This window comes from Solanum lycopersicum, chromosome 9 (genome assembly GCF_036512215.1).
Source record: "Solanum lycopersicum chromosome 9, SLM_r2.1".
Classification (NCBI taxonomy): domain Eukaryota; kingdom Viridiplantae; phylum Streptophyta; class Magnoliopsida; order Solanales; family Solanaceae; genus Solanum; species Solanum lycopersicum.
This window is the reverse complement of record NC_090808.1, coordinates 14,110,091-14,131,213: the sequence shown is the minus strand read 5'-3', so window position 1 is coordinate 14,131,213 and position 21,123 is coordinate 14,110,091. Positions and strand designations below refer to the sequence as shown.

The 21,123-nt window shown below is 31.2% G+C and overlaps 1 long non-coding RNA gene across 1 annotated transcript; it reads left to right on the top strand.

The window, feature by feature from the left end:
* The first annotated feature begins 609 nt into the window (after positions 1–609).
* On the top strand, positions 610–2,398 carry LOC138338298 (uncharacterized). Its single transcript, XR_011211735.1, has 2 exons — positions 610–762; positions 2,109–2,398. It is a non-coding gene; the product is annotated as an uncharacterized lncRNA (long non-coding RNA).
* Positions 2,399–21,123: the final 18,725 nt, after the last annotated feature.

Here is a 21,123-nt window from a genome sequence, read left to right as displayed (position 1 = left end):
CAAAGCTCTAGTGAAAATTCAGAACACAAAAGTCTTTATGCTCAAACTTATGTGGAACAAATATTGTAAGAAGTATATTCCTACACTTGTTCAATTGAGAGAGAGTAACAGGTGTGGAAGAACATGATAGAGAATATATATTGTATTGAACAATCTTTATGGTGGGATCCTAAGGGTGTTCTTCTCCAATTTTTTAATGACAATTGGACCATGTTAGGTTCATCATATCATTAGAATAGTGAAGAGTAGACTTGTCTTGTAACATTTTGCTATTTGAAATAACTACAAAGAGCTAGAATCAGAAAGAGTCATTTTACGGAAGAATGAGAATTATAGAAAATATGTTAAGTTTGGGTTTTTGGTTAACTTCAAACAATTATAACTCCTAGCTTAGGATGACTGAAGTGTGCTTACGGATATCTTAGGAAATATCGTTGAACTATATTTCAAATGACGCTGAGTTTGCTTAATTTCGAGTTTGTATAAAGGAGATATGTTGCTCATTTGAAGTCGGATTGTTTACATAAGGAAAGTCTAAACCGGATTTTTAAAGGGTATTTTGGTCTCTTTGATAGTTAAGTTGTTTAATTCATTTTTAGTGAATTAATTAGGGTCAAACTGAATGGTTCAGTTTGTACAATTGAAAATTTATGTAAGGGCTTTAGAGAGAAGAACTCAACAGATAAGAGAAGAGGAAAGTCAAGATTCGTCGTCTTCGTAAGAAATTGATTGTGGATCTTGTCAATGGATTGATCCTACGAGGTATGTGAGACTTTCATAACGTTGGGTTCATTCATCCACGTGCCAAACTTAATTATTTTAGCATGAATTCGTCCTAAAAGAAAATTGGAAGTTTGAATGCTCTTGATGGGTGTTATTGAATTGCTTTCGTTCTTGAATTTGGGTTGAGATTGAGGAGTTCTTGAGAGTTTAATGTTGATAATTAGAGTTCCTTCAAGTAAGATTCTTGTGTATATGTTTTGGTTATCTGAATCTAAAAAGAATTTAGGAAAAAGAACCGAGTTTATGCGAATAGGGGCTGAAAAATGAAGAAGGAAAAAGTTGGGTGAAATTGGACGTTGCGGACCTGTTCCTCAGGATAGGAAAATTCTTCCTCGCGTCGCAGAGAGTTCATGGACCATTGGCCGCAAAATTTATTTTGCGACCAAATATTTAAATGCATTTCTGTATCGCAGACTATTTTTTAGACAATGATTTATTAATCGTTTCTTATGTTTAACTTTCTAAAAACACTTCTAAATTCATGAGATCTTTCCTATCACAAATCACAGTCCTTGAATCTATACATTCAAAATTCAAGGAAAGTTTAGAGCCAAGTCAAGAGAAGTTCATAGAGTTTTCCAAAAGTCATTTATAAACGTTTTAAATTTGTTCTATGACAGGAGTTTGAGTTGAGTATAGAGTAAGAGTTAAGTTCATTTCTTCAAAAGATTATTTAGAAACTAAGTATTCCCAAGAGTTGAAATGTTATTACATTCAAAAAAAAGAGGAAACACTGAGTTTCAAGAGATCCATTGGGCTAGTTTTTAAGTAATTATCTCAAATGATAGAAAGAGTTTTGTTTTTAAAACATATGAGTTGAGTGTATTTTGAGAGTTGTATTGAGCACCGATACGGGGACGGGTTCATAATAACTCAAGTCTTCATAAACCATGTAGACATCATGGGTAGAAAGGATCAGATTATTTGGATGACTCTTCAGTGTTTTTTAGCATCCACTTAGTTGATGCATCTTATATGACAGCAAAGTATAGGGCAGTGCAGCGTGGGTAAGACGTTATCACCGCTTAGGCTCATAGTGATGGTTTTCAGTTAGACAAACTCTCACAGTATTCTATTACTTTATATTTAATTGAGTTGTTATTGTATATCTTTAATAAATTGAGTTGTCATCTACTATTTTAAATGCTTTGCATGTTATTGTTGTTTTCCTTTACATTTAAGTTGAGTTAGTTATAAGTTGAGTAAAGCCAAGATAAGTGTTCCTTCTAGATTCCTTTCAAGATTATTTATGTTTAGCTTTCCCCTCGCATACTCTTACATTCAATGAACTAATTTCATTTGGCCTGCGTCATTTTATGATTTAGACACAGGTAACCAGGATCAGCATCCAGCGTCTCGTTGATCCAGTTGAGCATTCAGAGTAAGTTGATGAGCCTACTTACTTTCTAGAGGGTCCCTTATTACCTTGTTTTGATTTAGTACTTTAGTTGTTAGGATGATTGGGGGTCTTGTCCTGACATCTCTGCTTATTTTAGAGGCTTCATAGACGAGCAGTTATACTTCTTTAGTCTTTTTGTTTTCAGTTTTATTCGTTAAGACTTGAGTTGGCATTTTCACGAAGTTACTATCTCTTGAAGTTATTTGCTTGAGACTATTTCTTGATTGTTAAAACTTCCTTCGTAAGTTAAGTAGATCAAGGGTTTGCTTAGAGCCAACAATGGTTCTCGAGTTCCATCCGGCCCAGGGTATAGGCTCGGGGCGTGACATGTCACCCTATAATAGATTTTGATTGTTTCTTGAAAGAAACTAGCTGGTATTATGTAAAGATGCAAAATCATCTTTTAGAATCTATAATTAACAAAAATCCTTGGTGGACAAAAACAAGCTCTGGAAAGTTTGGTGTGAAGAGTGTTTGGGTTCTCTTAAGGAGAAAGAGAAAGTAAATGAAATATTAAGTCTATCTAGGTGAAGGATATTCCTTTTAAGGTTTTATTTTTTGGGTGAAGAGTATGGTCAAATAAAGTCTCTGTACCAGTTGCATTGTGCCAAGAAGAGAAATTTTGGAGCACTTATTTATAAAAGGAGAGACTGCTAAGAGAGTCTGGAGGTACTATACAGACTTAGCAAACAATGGAACTGTTGGAAGACTACTGGTAATACTAGGCAGAACGAGTGATTCAGGCAATTCCTAATATAATATTAATGTTCTTATGAAAAAACGAAGAACATTGTGATTCATGGTGGTTCATATTCTATCATCAAGGTTATGTGGAATGTTAGTAACATTGTGCAAAAGTTCATGATATGTAGATCTGTTTACAAGGATGTTCCTAGTTTAGGCTTCTGATGGTGATATTATGGATAGTTTCATGCCCTATATTTAAACCAGATGTGTAAGGTGTTATACCCTTCTAAAGAGGGTTGGTGGAAGGTTAATACTTACAAAGCATGAAAGGGAAATTCAAGGCCTAGTGTTGCAACCTTTTGTATTAGAGACAATAATGGTGATCTGATTGGTGCAAAAGAGTGAAGATACCAAATGCTACCAATTTAATTGCTGAAGTTATGGCTATTTGAGAGGCTTTTGCAATACTGTTGGCAGAAGGATTATACTCACAATATAATATAAACTGATTCATTGGTAGTAAGTAGTACATATGTTAAATGATGTATGGGACACACCATGGAGTGTGACCTTGGTAATCACTTGTATTAATAATAGGATGAGGGAATTACTAGAAGTAAGAGTACAACACTCCTTAAGGAGGGAAACACTCTTGTTGATTATTTTGCTAACCTAGTTTTTGTTTTTGAAGGTAACTATGAGTTAACAACTTACCAGGAGGTAACATAATCAACATGGATAAACAGAATATACCAAACATGAGAATCAGACAAATAAATGCTTCAAATTACTAGTTCTCTGGTATAACATACATGTCCCATCGTGAATTTTAAAACTAGTCACACTAACAATATACAATTCTTCTATAGTCTGAAGTAATTTTTGTTGGTCAATATACCATACACCTGGTGACAGCTTGTGATAAAAGTACTGGAGTGAGAAGGTACAGGAATCATTCGTCTCTGATTTATTTATATACACTATAAAAATAAAGTGCTACCATGTAGATAGATTTGTTCATACTTTCTAAAGACTTAACTGAAGTTGGTATCTAGCATAAGTTGTACAATAGACAGCAAAATAAGTTAACTTTGCCCTAATTTAAGAACAGGTGATTGTAGTAATTCCTTGATTGAATTCAACCTACTCAAACTTACATTTGTGTAAGGACTAGCTGATTTAACTAAGGCTGAGAAGATGTAAGCTGATACCAAGTGACAAGTAGATGTCAGAACTACCAGTTAAGAATTAACAAACCAAATCACAAAATATGTCCAGCCAATGATAGCTCAAAACGGTTTCAGAATTATGATGCTTTTCTTTTGAGAAGTGGGCTCATGATCGACACTACAATAAAAATAACTTTTAGCTACAATAAATAGACACATTAATAAAGAGTGTTAAAGTTTTTACTGGCATTGATTAAGTGTCATTAGATCTTGTATCTCTAATATCTTTAGAAATGCATACAAAAAAAAATAGCAACAATTGCTAATTAATTGCCGATAAAACTCATTTTTTTTATGTAGTGTGAGCTAGCCCACATGTACAATCAATTGTTGTTATAAAACTTGACTCAATAGGTCATTGGATAAAAACTAATTAATTCTTAAATAAAAAGACCAATGACCCAATTCAAAACTCAAATTTCGATAAATAATATATTAAAAATTTTACACAAGAAGCATTTTATATATGCTATTACAACCATTTGCAGCAAAAGTATAATAGGGTAAACAATTATTACCCATCACATTTGAGTTTTAGATTGGGTCAGATCGTATCTGTCTTTCAAATTTTAAATTTGTAATATTGTATCAAAAATAAATAAAAGTAAAATAATTTTGTATTGAAAGTTGAAATTTCCAGCATATGTGATTTCGTGTTAGGAAGGGAAAAGAAATTGTGCTTTTTGTATTATAAACATAATTTAGTGATTTTGATGGAAAAAAAATCATATTCATGTGATCATCCATTAAATTTTATCTTATACTAAAAAGACAAATATTTCATGGAATTCAACTTGTTTTACTAATCGGTCCCCAATATACACAATCTCCTACCCTCCTCTCACAGTCTTATGCATGTTTAACCAATAGTAAATATATGTCATAGGTCAGATTCATGAGCAATTCGCAAAGTCCATATAACTAAAGAGTGTGTTTGGTTTCCAATTTTCTCATGTTTGGTTGGGACAAAAGTTTTGGAAAATGTTTTTTCAAATCAAATTATTTTCCTCAAAATTAAGAAAAATTACTTCCCTTCAAAAATTAAGAAAAACATTTTTCAAATCTTTCCTCCAATTTCAAATTACATTTCTTTTTTTGGGAAAATATTAATTTTTTAAAAAATAAAAATATTTTTAATTTCAAAATTTTATTTTTTCACCCAATCCCCCCTCCCCCAACCCCACCCCTCCCCAAAAAATTAATTTTGCTTTTTAATAATTTTTTCAACTTCAAATTTTTATTTTTAAACTCCTACCTCCCCCCTGGCCAGCCCCCCACCCCCTCAAAAAATTAATTTTGCTTTTTAAAAATACTATCAACTTCAAATTTTTATTTTTTCACTCCTACTCCCTCCCCTGCCTCCCCCAACTACCTCCACCCCCACCACCCCACCCCAAAAAAAATATTTTAAAAAAATATTTTCAATTTCATAAATTATTTTCTAGTCTAGTAAAAATAAAAGATGTTCCTCAAAAATATTTTTCATTCATAAATCAAACACTAAAAATCATTTCCAAAAAATATTTTCTACTCACCAACCAAACATAAGAAAATAAAATCAAAATCTACTTATTTTCCATGAAAAACATTTTCCTTCGTACCAAACACATGTATGTCATTTTGATTCGTATAAAATTGGACCAAGTGTGTCACTACTATATATAACATAACGCATGCAGGTGCGCAACTCTCATTGGTATAACATTGAGTGAGAGTTGTGATATTCCAACTTCATTGGGTAAAGAGACATATATAGCATTAAATACACAACCTGATATAGTTTGATCTGATACAGAGTCATAAAGTTTAAAAATAAAATATTTTTAAAAAAAAATTATGTTATAAAATAAATCACAATTATTTATGTAACTATAAATTATTTTATTAATATATATTATGCATTTCTAAATTAAATTACTATAAAATATATTTTATTAAATAAATAATCAGTCAAATAAATTGTAATAAATCTAATGGGTGCAAACTAATGCCAATTTGTTCATCATGGAGTTGAAAATCAGCCTAAAACGAGGAGAATATTTAGGGATAAGAACCAAATTTTTTATACTATTTAAAAACAAACACAATCATGAGGTGAACAAAACTTTTCTTATTTTTTATATGGAGATGATTTGGCCATTGGGCATAAAGCCAGAAAAAATAAAATAAAATAGCAAGTAGGAAAACTGATCTACACCCTCTTCAATATTTGGCTGTATTCTATTTTGCTTTATCGACACATTTTTCTTTGCTATGGGGATGCACGTTTGGTTGCATGCACTATGTTTTTCTAAAATATATCTAGCCTCCCAAATTGAATTATCTTGTAAGCTCACATAATCTATTAGTTATAATTCTGATGTAGGTGAATCAGAATCTTGAAAAAATCATTTACTTAAAATATGTTTTTTTGGAGCGGTAAGTAGTGGCGTTAAATTCATCGGGTAAATCATTTTTCTAACTTCTTTTTAAGTTGAGATTATTTACTATAAAAAAAATTAGCGGCAATAGATATTGACATAAATAAAGAGTGTTAAATTTTTTATCCATATTAGTTAAGTGTCATTAGAATCAATATTGCTAAAGGCTTTAAGAACATATACAAAAAATGTTAAATTACCGCTAAAAATACATATCTAATGATCATTTTTTATATAGTGACCTTTTGGTTTACTTTGAAAGAGAAAAAAAAATTTGTAATAAAGTTCAAATTGAATATCGAAGTATTCAAGTATTAGATCTATTTTGTTTTACATGTTCAGATTTGTATCTACTAGTTACGTTTCTTCATTATTTATAATACTCCATCCATTTTACAAAGTAATAATAGATAGTATTAAATAAATAGTATTAAATAATATTAGTATTTAGTGTGTACTAATACTTGTCCTATTAGGATTAGTACTCCTTAATCTTAGTCTCCTTCCTATATCTCCTATATATATCTCCCATGTATTCCCTTATTAGCTTAACACTTCAATACAATCAATATTCCTTCATGGTATCAAGAGCCAAAAAACCTAGATCTTCTTTTCTCTAGTTTTTTTTTCTTTTTTTAGGGCACCGATCGTTCCCTCTCTTCTCTTGGGCGGCGGCAGCCATGACAACCGAGGTGGATCCTCTCGATTCACTTCCTTCTGCGTTAAACTCCTTCTCAGGCATCTTCATGCCCTGATTCCCGAAAAATTATCAGACATAAATTACCCTACACGGAAAATCACCGTTCTTACTGCCCTTGAGGCCAATTACCTTCTCAATTATGTCGATGGAAGCACAGAACCGCCGCCGGCAGTCATCACCGCCACGGACAAATAAAAAAAACCATTCGGGCCCATGTCGCCTGGAAAGCCATGGATGGCCAGATCCGATCATGTTTGATTGCGGTCATCTCTCCCACGGTTCAGAAACACGTCCGATTTTACACAACTGCTTCAGCCCTGTGGACGGCCCTCGCAACACGCTATGCATCAATTTCCCACTCTCATATTTTTCAATTGCGTGATCACCTCCACACAATTACCAAAGGCACGAAAACTATGGTGGAGTATTTAGACGAGGTCTCCACCATCATCACAGCCCTCGACACCGTGAACGAAATCATTTCCGAAAAAGATCTCGTCATGTGCGTCGTTCGGGGGCTTCCATCAGCTTACTCCTCCATTAAACAGGTGGTTCGCATCAGTCCAACGCCCGTTGACCTGGCTACTCTCTCCTCGTGGCTAAAAAGTGAAGAAATCAACGTGGATCTGGAGAGAAAACTTCTTCGCCGAGAAGCCGCTGTTATGGAGCCGGCCACCGCCCTCACAACAAGCCAGAACTATCGCGGGGGGCGTGGTGGCGGCCGGCAGGGGAGTCACGGCGGCTACGGCAGAAACAGCGGAGGCTGCGGGCGGGGCGGTCGGCAAGGCAGTAGTCCGCCGTACGACGGTCAGCAGCACGGCAGCAGCAACAACAGCCTACACTCCTTCGGCAGTGGCGGACGGTCATCTTCCAGCGGCGGGCAGGGCACTTACGAGCGGGATCGTCCAACTTGTCAAATCTGTGAGAAAACAGGACACACCGTTGTTCGTTGCTGGTTTCGGTATGAGGAGAGCCGAAATAGTGATAACCGTGCCAATTATGCATCTCAAGCCGGCCCCTCCTTTGAATGGCTGTTGGATACTGGGGCCAACATGCACGTTACTTTTGATCTATCTAAGCTTAACGCTCCAAATCCATATCATGGCTCCAATGGTATTACTATTGGGAACGGTGAGTCCCTTAATATTTCTCACACTAGCACGGGTACCATTAAAACCCCCACCGCTATCTTTCACCTAGGTAACCTTACCCACGTCCCTTCTATTAAAACCAATCTCCTTTCAGTTCACCAATTCACAAAAGACAATAATTGCTCACTCTTGTTCACCTCTAATGATTTTAAGATTCTAGACAATACTACCAAGAGGGTGATTTTTCAGGGCCCCTGTGAGCATGGTCTGTACGTTCTTCCTGGCACAAGTTCGTCTGCCCACCCAGTTTCAGAAAGCGTTCCTGTGGCTCCGTGGCTCTTTCAGCTGATGGCCACAGTCTGTTGTGGCACAGTCGTCTGGGTCACCCGTCTACTCAAATAATAAATTCTTTAATGTCTCAATTAGGTTTTTCTTCCATTCATGTAAACAATTGTGACTCCTGTTCAATTGCTAAATCTCATAAATTACCTTTTATTTTTTCTGAGAAGCGTACAACTGCACATTTTCAACTTATTCATTCTGACCTATGGGGTCCTACTGCTGTTCCTTCATTTGTTGGTTTTCGCTATTATATTTGTTTTGTGGATGATTTTACAAAATACACTTGGTTGTACTCACTAAAACACAAATCACAGGCATACACCACCTTTGTCACTTTTGAAAAAATGGTCAAAACACAATTCAATTCTCAAGTTAAATTTTTTCGAAGTGACAATGGAAAAGAATATGTAAATAACATCTTTGGCCAATTTCTGCAATCCCTGGGAATTATACATCAAACCTCCTGTCCATACACTCCCGAACAGAATGGGGTGGCTGAGCGTAAGAATTGTCATCTCATTGAAACGGTGGTTACTCTTCTACATCAATCTCATCTCCCTGTCTGTTTTTGGGTAGAAGCTCTAGCCACCGCAAACTACCTCATTAACAGAATGCCCAGTCACACCCTCTCCAACAAATCACCCTATCAACTCCTTTACCAAGAACTTCCCAATTATACCAACCTCCGCGTCTTTGGGTATCTTGCCTATCCTTGGCTACGCCCTCATATTACTCACAAATTACAACCCCGATCCCGTCCTTGTATTTTTTGGGGCTATCATCCTACCTCCAAGGGGTATCGCTGTCTTGACCCATAAACTCATAAAGTCTACATATCTCGTCATGTCAAATTTGTCAAAAATGAGTTTCCTTACGAGTCTATTTCCTCCTCCACAAATACATCATTCATTGGCGTCCTTCCCCTTTTTCCAACATACTCGCAGGGTCCCTCACCACCTTTCCCCACACCTCCTTCCACTACCCAACCACCCCTCATCATTCCTTCGACCGTCACCCACAATACACCTGCAACCACCACTAACACTCACAACCAAACCGAATCACCCCATACCCACAACATCTCCAGCCCGATCCGTTTTGGGTCCTTCCCGGCCACCCCCGAATCACCACCGCCCGTGTCACCCCCCAATACTCATCCCATGTTAACCTGTGGCAAAGCCGGTATCTTTAAACCCAAAACCTTTCAGGCTACCATACTACCAAATACACCCCTTCCCGATAGTGAACCAACAACCTATTATGTTGCCTCAAAAAATGCTTATTGGCGTCATGCTATGGATGACGAGTTTAAGGCTTTGACTGATCAGAAAACTTGGGTTCTTGTACCTAAGCCCCATGGGCGGCACCCAGTGGGCTGTAAATGGGTGTACAAAATTAAACACAATGCAGATGACAGTATTTCCAGGTACAAGGCTCGTTTGGTTGCTAAAGGCTACAATCAGGAGTGTGGGCTTGATTACTCCGAGACATTCAATCCTGTTATTCAGCAGGAAACCATTCGTCTGGTACTGTCACTCGCCGTGCGCAACAATTGGCTCATCAATCAGTTGGATGTTTCCAATGCTTTTCTTCATGGCATGCTTGGTGAAACTATCTACATGACGCAACCACCAGGCTATGTTGATCCCCGCTTCCCTCAACATGTTTGCAAACTCCAGAAGTCTCTGTATGGGCTCAAGCAAGCCCCCCGTGCTTGGTACACACGTCTGAAAATGTTCCTCCAGGAACTCGGCTTCACGTGTTGCATACACGACACGAGTCTGTTTACTCGACATTCAGCACACGATACAGTCATTCTTCTTGTCTATGTAGATGATATCATTATTACAGGCTCTACTGCAGCTCTCATTCAGGATGTCACTCGAGCTATGCATACTACCTTCAAAATGAAGGACCTTGGCCCGTTACATTATTTTCTGGGAATGGAGGTTTCTCGGACAGGCAGCGGCTTGTTTCTTCATCAGTCAAAATATGCTCGAGATCTGTTGCAGAAAGCTGGACTGGAAAAATGCACAAGTCAACCAACACCGATGGCAGTCTCTTCGTCTAGAGCCGACACCCCCTTTGCCGATATCACCCACTTCCGCAGCCTCATTGGGGCTCTACAGTATCTGGCCATTATTCGTCCTGACATCCAGTTTGTTGTCAACCGAGTTGCTCAGCGCATGCATGAACCAAGTGAACATGATTACCATTGTCTAAAACGCATTCTCAAGTACATTTTTGGCACTCTTGATCGTGGTTTACTCATTCGACCCGGGGACTTGGAGCTTCGGGGGTTCTCAGATTCAGATTGGGCGAATGATAAAAATGACAGAAAATCTACATCGGGGTTTCTCTTTTTTTTTGGGCCGAACCTGATCTTCTGGTGTACAAAAAAACAACCCAAGGTCTCTCGGTCCTCGACTGAAGCTGAATACCGCGCCCTTGCTCTTCTTGCTGCTGAGACCATGTGGGTCACATATATTCTTCGCGAACTCCGCACCAATCACACTGTTCCTGCTCTCTATTGTGACAACAAATCAACCATCTGTGTGGCCAAGAATTCCGTCCTACACACTAGAATGAAGCATGTTGATACCGATTGTCTCTTTATTCGCGATGAAGTTCAGGCCGGCACCATGACTGTGCAGTATGTACCCACTGAAGAACAACCGGCTGATATTCTCACCAAGCCTCTCCCTAGCCGACAACACGATTACCTCAGTTCAAGCTTCCGTTCGCTTCGGCTCAGCTCAGCTTGAGGGGGGATAATAACAGATAGTATTAAATAAATAGTATTAAATAATATTAGTATTTACTGTGTACTAATACTAGTACTATTAGGATTAGTACTCCTTAATCCTAGTCCTATTAGAATTAGTACTCCTTCCTATATCTCCTATATATATCTCCCATGTATTCCCTTATTAGGTTAACACTTCAATACAATCAATATTCCTTCACAAAGAATGAACTAGTTTGATTTGGCACGAATTTTAAGAAAAAAATTTGATCATATAGTTCTAAATTAAAGTTATGTTAAATGTACAAAATTATCATTTAATCTTGTGGTCTTAAACATACCACATAAAAAGTTGTTACCAAAAAAGAAAAGAGGATATTCTTTTTTAAACTAGTGGAGTAATATTTAGTTGGAAAGTTTGAAATCTTTCTATTATAATGTATATTTGTTACTGAATTGTTTGACATAAATATAACGAGTTAAGTCCTTGGAACACTAATAATTTGACCAACTTGCTTAAATTTAAATGAGTCAACTATGACATTATTTATTTACTTGACGCAATGAACTAATCTCGGATTAACTCATCAAATTATTTGTTAAACTGATCAAATAATGTAATTTAACAGGTTAAAATGCACCAGAAACTGATACATAAAATTTAAATTGAAGATTTTGAATTATATAATTTTAATAAACTTTTAAGATAGGAATTTAAGAAGAATAAATTAGCTTTAACTCTTTTTTTCAGAAAAGAAAAGAGAGAAAAGGTTGGGGCCCTAATGAATGGGTTGGATTGTAATTTATTATGTGAACCATTGGCCATTTTAAGCCGATTTATTTTATTAGGAGCAAATTTAGAAGTAACTTTAGTAAAAATATCTTTCATTATAAATTCTTATCATACTAATGTAATGAAAAGACGCGGATAAAAAATCATAATATCGTTAAGTCTTGTTATATTAATTTGGTAAAAAAAAAATAAACATGCTAAGCATTATATAATAGAGATAGTACTCAAAGACAGATATAGCAAATTATAGGGTCATTCACTCGAATCCTTTTGACAAAAATCTACTCGAACCCTTTCAGCAAAAACCTACATGATAGACAGGATCGTCTCAAATCATAAGATCTCTAAAGCAATCATTTGAGGCCTACATTTTTAACTCTTAATATATATATTATTGCAATAATTGGGATATTTTTTTACATGCTATTTTATTAACTTATTTATATCTTTAACAACCATCAGAAATTTTCATTATTTATTGTTATATTTACCTTTAATAATTCCTTTTCCTATTTTTATTCTCACATTATTTAATATTTTAAAATCTACCAAAACATTAAAACATTGTGCACTATGCAAAAAGATATTGTTGTGCGTTTATGAAAAGATCATCTTAAGTTTTTAATGTATTCTTTAAATTTTAAGAAATACAACAAATCAACACTTTTAATATTGTTATATTAACTTATCAAATTGAATGTAACTTTTTCAATATTATTATATAATCTTTATAATGTTCTGAATTAATTTTTATTATTTTTACTTCATATTATATTTTTAATTGAAAAATTCATTATTTTCATTCTTATCTCATAAAATCTACGTACATTCTTACTTTTCGAGATTACACTTATAGGTTACATTAAAAATATCATAGCTTTTGAATTCATATACGATAACTCTAAAACAAGAAAATAAAACCTCTGACTTAAGCCCCCAAACTTGTTGAAAACAGCGCTGATTGTAGATATAAGTTAACTAAATTATTTACGAGTTTCAAAATTATGTAGAGACTTCAAGTTCAAACTTCATTTATTTTCTAAAAATCTATATAATAATATAAATCTGAATCATAGGGAGGCTGATGTGGCATGCTTCTAAAACCAGGATTCAAATTTTTCTTTTTGATATTTTTTTTTTTAGTTTCTTCTTAATTATCTATTTAATAATTTAAAAATCTATCATACTTATTATATTCAATTATTATTGATGAGTTACAAAAAAAAACATTCATCCTTTTGCATTCTCCACTTAAATAATGTGTCTTCTCAACTTCCTCCCTTATTCTTAGACTCAAACAATCTATAAATAACAATCATATATGGAGTGTTGATACTCAATATATTGTTTTTGTGGTCAGATATTTTTTTTCACTTAATTTTCTTTTCTTTTCTTTTTTATTTTTTAAATTTTGCAGGAACATCAAGCAAGTTTCATTGAACATACATGCATGAGTGCGAGGAAAATCAACAACGTACCAATACAACAACAACAATAATCAAAAAGAAGACAAAAATAACAAGCAACAGAAAAAGAACAACAAAATTAACACAACACACTACAAGTTAATTTAGAGATGAGGAGAATAGATCTTAGAATGAACAAAAACCTCGTGACTCTTTTACTTTGTTTGTTGTTCTTCTAATGATGGAGTGTTATATTTTCATGCAAAGAGAAAGAGATGATTTCTCATGATAATTCTGAAGATACTGATGTAAGAAGAAAAATCATGTAATAATCAAATTTCTTCAAAATATAAAGAGTTTTTGAAATGAAACTGCACTATAATTTCTTCTTCTACAAAAATTATATATTGAGAGAAATAATCATTTTGATTGAGAAACTTATAGAATGAATAATAAGTGGTCCAAGAACAAGAAAAATTATTTAGAGAGATTCAATTTATTTATGGAATTCATATTAAATTAGGAGGAGAATAAGGAGAAATCTATCACTATTTTAATTTCAATTTTTTTGTTTTTTTTCCTTAAAACGTATTTCTAATTTATTTTTTCTTATTTTATTTTAATTAATGTTTGTTTTATTATCTTTTATATATTTTTAACTGAAGTTTGTTTATATTTTTGTTTAAAAATTTTTGTTTTTAGATTTAATGTTTATTTCTAATTCTAAACCACCGAAAATTTCACTTTCAAATTTTACTGAATATCAAAGCTGACCATATTTAATTTCATTCATCATTAGTTTTACTTCCTTACCTTAATTTGATCTCTTTATTATAATTTATATCATTTATTTAAATTGCTTCTTTCCTTTTCTTTTTTCTTACATTTTATTTATTTGTCTGTTACAAGATAATAGTTATTATAAATTGATAAGAATTGCTTTATCTTATATTTTCTTAAAATAATTGTTAAAAATTGTGTCTAGATTTATTTATTTATTTTTCTAATTTTTGTTTTGTACATTTTACCTAATTTTTAATGAATTTTTTACCTTGAAATTTTGCACAATATCAAATATGACCATACTTAAATCCTTTCATCATATATACTATTGATTTTTAAAATTTTCTTTCCTTAAACTCATCATTAATGTACTTTATATCATTTCCTTAAATTAATTTTTTTCCTTTCTTTGTTCTTTTTATTTATTTATTTTAATTTACCTAATTTTAATGTATTTTTTACCTTGAAATTCTGCACAATATCAAATATGACCATACTTAAATATATTCATCATAGATGCTATTAATTTTTAAAATTTTCTTTCCTTAAACTCATCATTAATGTATTTTATATCATTTCCTTAAATTATTTTTTTCCTTAATATCATAGATGCTATTAATTTTTAAAATTTTCTTTCCTTAAACTCATCATTAATGTATTTTATATCATTTCCTTAAATTATTTTTTTCCGTTCTTTGTTCTTTTTATTTATTTATTTTAAAACTAAGTGTTAATGCATTTTCATTATACATAAATAAACTTTAATTTGTCGTTAGTTTCTAATTTCCGTTTTTTTGTATTTTATATCATTTCCTTAAATTATTTTTTTCCTTTCTTTGTTCTTTTTATTTATTTATTTTAAAACTAAGTGTTAATGCATTTTCATTATACACAAATAAACTTTAATTTGTCATTTGTTTCTAATTTCCGTTTTTTTTGTTTTTTTTTTCTTAAAACGTTTTTTTTTTCCATATCTATCTTTAGTTATAGTTTTTTTTTCTTTTATATATTAAGGCCTAAAATTTATTCACTTTTTTATTTTTTACGTTTTTAAATTTAATAATTTTTAGTTTTTAAAAACTAATTTTTTTTTACTGAACATCAAAGTGACTACATTTAATTTCATTCATGATCAATCATATTATTTTTTCTTACTTAATTTTGATTATTACTTTCATTTATATCATTTCCTTAATGCACTTTTTTAAAATAATTTTTTTACGTTTTTTAATTTATTTTTTTACAAGATATTTGTTATTGTAACATGATAAGAATCACATTTATATTTTTTTTTTACAAAATTTAGCTTTTTTAAGTTTAGATCACTTCTTCGGCTAAAGATTCATGTATATATATGTCTAATAATAAAATTAAAATTAGAAAAAGATGATAACCTTCTAATTTCAAATATTTGTTTATTTTAATCAATTTTATTTTGACATTTTCTCTTACATATTTCTTAAATAATTGTTGAAAATTATGTGGAAGTTTATTTATTATTTTCTTTTTTTAATACTTTTCCAAATTTTGAAAAGACAGAAAATACTATCTCAAAATTGAATTATCAAATACGCCCATATTTAATTCATTTCATCATTGATGCTATTAATCTTTTAAATTTCTTTCTTTAAATTCATCAATAATGTTATGCATTTTCTTAAATCATTTCTTTTCCTTTCATTTTTCTTTTTTCTTTTTATTTCTTTGTTTATTTCAAAATTTTATTGTCCTAAACTGCATAAAAATGTATTAGAATTTGATTTGCCATTTTATTTTGATTTTTTAGATTATTTCTTCTACTAAAGATCAATATCTATATGTTATAAGTTTATCAATGTTATTCTTAAATGTCTATTGAAATCTATATAATAATATAAAGATGAATATAGGGCTGCTGATGTGGCATGTTTCTAAAATGAGGATTCATTTTTTTTTGTTTTTTGATATATTTTTTTAAATTTTCTTCATTCATTTTTTATTAATTATTTGTTTAATAATTTTAAATCTATAATATTTATTATATTCAATTATAATTCATGAGTTACAAAAAAAACGTTCATCTTTTTGCATTCTCCACTTAAATAATGTCTTCTCAACTTCCTTCTATCTATTTTTTATGTCTCAAACAATCTATAAATAACAATTATATATGGAGTTGTTTGATATTTATTTTCATGTTTTCCTTCATTTTTTTCGTTTTTGTTTAATTTTTCTTCATTTTCTTCATTGATCATGTATTTAATAGGGAAAATACCCAAGTACCCCCTCAACCTATGCCCGAAATCCCAGAGACACACTTATACTATACTAAGGTCCTATTACCCCCTGAACTTATTTTATATGTAATTTTTTACCCCTTTTTAGCCTACGTGACACTAGTTCGGAAAAAAAGTCAACCATCATTGGCCCACAAGATAGTGCCACGTAAGCTAAAAAGGGGTAAAAACTTATTAATAAAATAAGTTCAGGGGGGTAATAGGACCTTAGTATAGTATAAGTGTGTCTCTGAGATTTCGGGCATAGTTTGAGGGGGTACTTGGATATTATCCCTATTTAATAACTAAGAGAGAGAATGTAAAAAAAGTGATACGGAATATGCATGACTACCATGTTCATGAAGATTATAGATATGTTTTACATAATTTCTTTTTTTGTCATAGTAGCCAAACACGAGGACAATGTGGAGACGTTTTTTTATGACAATGTTAGATTAGTTTTGTACAAGTTTGACAAAATGAAGAAGAAATTTTGTGGCGGTAGTTAGTTATTTTTCAAATATAAGGTATGTATTTTTCAAGAACAATATTGTTCGATAAAGTTTGGAGAGTTGCATATATAATTCTTTTTTATATCGTATAAATACAAACTTTTTCTTCTAAAATAATGTGTTGATTTTTCTAGGAAAGAAATTGGCGATTCTTAAAAGTCTATCTATCTATCGATATACTAATATTTGACCTAGAATATGTGATACTTTCTCTCTATACTTTGGTGATTTTTTTCCCCTATTTATTATTGAACTTATTACAAAAATAAATGTCTCAATAACTTTATTTCGAATTGTCTTATTATTTTCTATGATTAATATTCATTATTTTGTGTCATAATATACAAATGTTAAAGATATTAAGTCACATCCTTAATCCTCTTAATTATAATGACTCTTCATTCTTATGAATGTATATATTGAATGTAATATTAATTTGCAATATGAAATATACTCTTAATATTTTTGTATATAAGCTAAACAAAACTGAAGAATTTGGAATTTGTGTATGCCATGTTTTTCAATTTTCTTTTGTTTAGCTAATTCTTTTTTTTCTCTTTTTTTTTGTGTAATTTTAAATGTATCTTCTTTCTAACATTATTTGTTTTTAATTTTAATTAATTTTTTTAGTAATTTTGATATGATAATTTTTTAGGTAGGTGAACATATAAATACTAGAAAGTATGTAATGATGAAGTTATAACAAAGAGGAGGAAGAAGTCCGATAAACAAAAAAGTTGATGTAAAAAACTAAAAAAATTCAATTAAAAATTATGTACCTTGCAGATGACTTGGAATAATTATTGTTACAAAATATAGATACATTTGATTGATTTTTCGTAACTTATTTTTTTTGATTTAGTATAAAAAAATTAATTCATTTCTTAACAGTCCGAAGCACGGCTAAGTACGCTAGTTCCTCTTAAATCATCACACGGTCATTCCCTTGCCTATTTATCCTCCTTGTCTCACTCCATATTTTCTACTCCTCTGGTTTAGTCACCTTCAATACAGAGTCTGAGAAAAATGGGTAATTATAGATTTAAACTCTCAGATATGGTAACAAGCTCTTGGTTTTACAAACTCAAAGACATGGCAAAATCCCGAACCCAAATCAAGAGAAAACAAACATCCTCATCGACCTCATCATCATCTTTTTCAATATTTTACTCGTCATCAAATGTTCAACAACACCATAGAAAATCATATTATTTTTCACGAACTCTTAGTCCTAATCCTCATCAATCCAATGTAACACCAATGAAATCTTCCAAGAAAAGGAAGAATACGAGGAGAAACACTCCTAAATTTGTCAATTCTCCCAAATCCATGATTCTGTCACCATCTCATCGTCGTTGCAACGATCATATCTTTGACTCTGTTTCGAAAATCGATCTTCCTCCAATATTAACCAAGCCCAACAAAAAAGAAGAGAAAACAGAGCTCAAGTTTTTAACAGTGAAAACAGAACAGAGTACAAGTCCGAAAAGAAGAATTTCAGTGAGTTCATCATCAACTGGGGTGAAATTGAGAACAAAATCTCCTAGAATTATAAGCAGAAGAAGTGTTGGTGAAAAAAGCTATGCAGTGGTGAAGTCATCTAAAAATCCACAAAAAGATTTTAAAGAGTCCATGGTTGAGATGATAGTGAAGAATAACATAAAGACATCTAAGGATTTAGAAGAACTTCTTGCTTGTTATCTTTTATTGAATTCACATCACTACCATCATCTCATCATCACGGTTTTCAAGCAAATCTGGTTTGATCTTCAACTAAAATAGATTCGTAAATTTTATTGACTATTAATCGGGTCAGAGCTAGAAGCTCAGGTATGAATTTGACCCAATCAGTAACTTTTGATCAAATAGTGTATTTATCGTAAGAAGTTTATCAAATATGTTAAAATATTAAATTTAGTATTCAATTATTAATATGTTTTTCGTTTCTTCTTAATTGATATGTATATTAAAAGTATTTATTCTAAAATAGAGTAGTTGTCAATTTACATTGGGAAGAGAGAGTTAACGTTAGTTATTCTAGAATTAAGAGTGACACACATATATAAAGAATAAAAAATTAATAAGGAATATATTGATCAAATAACATACCTTATTACTCCCTTGGTTTCTATTTAATATCACAAATTTAAATTTCATATTCCTTAAAAAAATTAAGGAAGTTTATCATTATACATTTATTTAGTAATCACTTTAAGTCGAGTCTTTTTATCACTGAATATATATTAATTTAATTTAATTATTTAAATTAATAAATGAACACAAATTAATCATTTAATTGTCATACAATGGTAAATTTATATTTTCACGATTAATAACTCTCATTGGTAAAATAAAAAGAGTAGTGTTATTTATGTAATGAATTTGTGAAATAACAATTATCAATAAATATCTATTTTTTTTTTAGCAAAAACAACATGTAAATAAGAAACAAAGATAGTAATTTTTTATTAAGAGTTATCTCAAACCTCATCATGACAATTAAAAATAACAAAGAACATATTTCAAATCATCATTATAAAAAGGGAAAATGGTCTCATATACCCCTCAACTTTGTCATTTAAAGTTGATATACCCCTCGTTATAAAAGTGACTCATATATGCCCTTACCGTTATACAAACGGCTCACATATATCCCTGCCGTTACAAAATGACTCACATATACCCTTCATTTAACGGAAGTTAAAAAATTAGTTTTCAATTTATATTTGTTACTTCTAATTTTTAAAAAAATTATTTAGAGGTATATATGATTCTTCTATCAAAATTCAAGGAATATTTAATTTTTTTCATACATAAATTATCTTTTGACTTCATTTATTATTATTATTTGAGTTTCTTATTCTTATTTTATTTTTTTCTTTCATTCCTTAGTTTAAAGAAAAAAAAATTTAACTATTTTTTTGTGTGTATTGTAATTTAATTTCGTATTCGAAGAAAAAATTTGGTCATCTACAATAAGTTTTATAAGAATATTAGTGAAACATAGATAAATTTAATTATCAAAGTAATAATTATAAATTAGTCATTGAAACAAAAAAAAAAGTAAAAAAAATATGTTTGACGAGGATTAAATTTACTCATATGAGATTATATTTTTTAGAAAAAAATAATAAAAATTTAGATTAAAATTATTATTTTTATTTCCGTTAGAGGAAAAGGGTATATGTGAGTCATTTGTTTACAAGTAAGGGTATATATGAGCCACTTTTATAACAAGGGGTATAACAACTCTAAATGACAAAGTTGAGGGGTATATCAGACCTTTTCCCTTATAAAAATTCAGAATTGATTAAATTAAAACTGTCACTTTGACATATATTTAATATATAGATGGTATGTATTACACCATAGGCAATTTGTTACTCTCTCCGTACATAATTGTTTGAGAGGTATATTAAAAATAGATATCGAAGATTAATTGTCAATTTAAATAATCAAGAAATAATTAGTCATTTTTTATTCATATTTGCTCTTAATGATTGTGTAGTTCAATTGAAAAGTTATGTAAGCTTTTGATATTCTTGATAAAGAAGGATTATATTAGTCAAATAATATATTGTATTAAATTTTTCTCGAGAGATATACATCATCTGAACATGACAAACAATTGTGGACGGAGAAAGTATTATATAAATTTATGGCACAATGTTGTCAAGGGAGTGAGTCAATTTGTTGGATGGATAGAATTTATGTCTAGTAAATGAAATATGCTTTTATGACATTCCAATAATTTGATTCTGAGTTTCATAACATTTATGTTACTACTATATATTCTTCTATTTTATGTTATTATAACATCATTTTCTAATCATTTCTACTTTCTAGCAAAGAACTGAAGAAGGTACACTAATCCTAGGCTGATGCAACCTTTGGTCAGTCATGAGTATAACCACTACTTTTATTACTGAATATAGATGTGTAAGTGGAATAAACATTTTAAGTTTTTAATATTAAAA